The sequence below is a fragment of the Malurus melanocephalus genome, unplaced genomic scaffold, assembly GCF_030028575.1.
Source record: "Malurus melanocephalus ecotype Western Australia unplaced genomic scaffold, MMel_1.1 scaffold_36, whole genome shotgun sequence".
Taxonomy (NCBI): domain Eukaryota; kingdom Metazoa; phylum Chordata; class Aves; order Passeriformes; family Maluridae; genus Malurus; species Malurus melanocephalus.
This window is the reverse complement of record NW_026623268.1, coordinates 761,740-763,827: the sequence shown is the minus strand read 5'-3', so window position 1 is coordinate 763,827 and position 2,088 is coordinate 761,740.

Sequence of the window (2,088 nt, the reverse complement as noted above, 5' to 3'; positions counted from 1 at the left end):
ATCATATGAATGAGGGGATCTTTCAGCAACTTAACACTAAACTTGAGAACGGATGAAATAAGGAAACCACTTAGAGGAAAATGACCTCTCTGTGATAGCCCTTTCTCAGAAATAGAAGATTTGCTGTTCAGCACCAGCAAGTGTGTAGGGAACCAGCTGAATGGGAGAATCTGTCCACTCCTCTAAGTACTTAATGGGACACTTATTTCCCTTTGCTAAAGAAAGGCTGGTGACATCTGCATTTAGTTGAAGAAGCTAATGGCAGAGGGAGACAAGGAAAAAGGCTGTGCTGTAAAGCAAGAAGACCAGGTTAATATTCCTTTCAGGTCAAAACCACCCTTTCTTTCTCATCTGAGGGATGAGAGGGCCTCTGCAGAAGAAAAAAATGCTTTAACTACTGAAAAATTAAGTATAATCTAGGACAGGAATAGAGACTCTGGGTTTGTCTGGGAGGTGGAAATGTGTTCATAAAGAGAGGTGCCTCAGTCATACATACAAGAATGCAGTGTTTAGTAGATCTAATGCTACAAAAGAATGTGTATATTTGGAAATTATAGTCTTTAAAACAAGCTTGCATTTTGTGTGTGAACTCTGTAACTCTCTATGACTGGAGATAAGAAAGCAAATGTCAACAGAGTGATTTTTTTGCCCTCTTCTCCCCCTTCTTTTTTAGATCTGGGTCAAAATAAAAATTATCTGTATGATCCAAGAGGAAGTTGAATTCCAGATTTATTTTCAGACTGCTCWGTCAGGTCAGTTATTGTCAACATGAAATCTCATTTTCAAAATACCCACAGGAATGCTAAGGTCATCTATGGTGTAGATGTAGATCAGATGTAGATTCTGCCATTAGATACTTAAAATCTAAAACTAAAAGTCAGAGAAGTTACAAAATTAAGAGGAATTTTAAATTAAGAGACAAGTTGTTTTTAATGCTGTCTAAAGCATAGGGAGTATGTAACAGGCAGGTTYTCATAAATCCAGAGAAGCTGAAGGACTTATGTGTATTTTTTATTCCAATTTCCAACTTGTAATCACAACCATTTCTAATTCACATCTACCTCTGCTAATACTAAAACATGTTTGTCTTTTGATGAATGTTGTTGTGTGCTAGTAAAACTAACAGGGATTTGTCTGTCTCAGTTCTGTGGTCGCTACCCAAATGAAACTGACGCCAGGGTTGCGCACAATCTGTTCAGGTCGCATTTTTTTGCCTTTTGTAAAACTTCGCCTAAACTGGATTTGGGTTCTGTGATGTTTCAGTGCAAGTATAATTTCATGATCATTTTTCTTGCCGACCTGCTAACAGTTTGCATTAGAGAAATTTAAATTACAGTTGCTTTGGCAGGACAGAAAGMGAGCTAGATGGGTTTGAGGTTGAATGCTGCTCAGTGGCTTAAAACTTGTGTGCACTTTCTCTAGATGCCGATAATGTAAACAGCCATGACAATTTTTAAGCCGTGTGTTTGTGTGAGTATATTTGTTTACAGCTAGGGAGGAATCTCTCATGSACTATTGATTTTTTATTTCTTTTTTTTTTCCTTGTTGCTACAGCAGATATTGATTAGATATAGTAAGAATTATATAAATTGTTAATCCAGTTCAGCTGGGTTTCGAATGAAATCTGAGCTTTTAGAAAAGAAACCTGTGCAGTAATGTGAATTGCTTACATCAAGGGACTTAATAGGGATGTAATACTGAGAAATATCTAGAAAAGCAAGTGGTGGGGAGGTTAAATGCAAATGAATACAGGTATGAGAAACACAAAGCAACRGGAGGAGTGTGGGACCCTGTGGGGGCTCCCAAAATTCCATTGTCAGAAGAACTGAACGTACTAATGTAGGCCTGGTTGCAAAAGAGGTGTGTAGGGACATAAAGAGGGGACATAATAGTTGTGCATATATGATGATGATGTCTAGGGAGGAACTCCATAAGATTACTCTCAAATATATCCCTGTATATGTCCAATATATACACCAATATRTGTCCCAAAAAGATGCAAATTTTGGCAGGTTATTTTGTCAGAAATATTTGCTTGTTTGTGTTTCAACAACTGAGGTTGTTCTTGTAACCATCCATTCCCCCCCC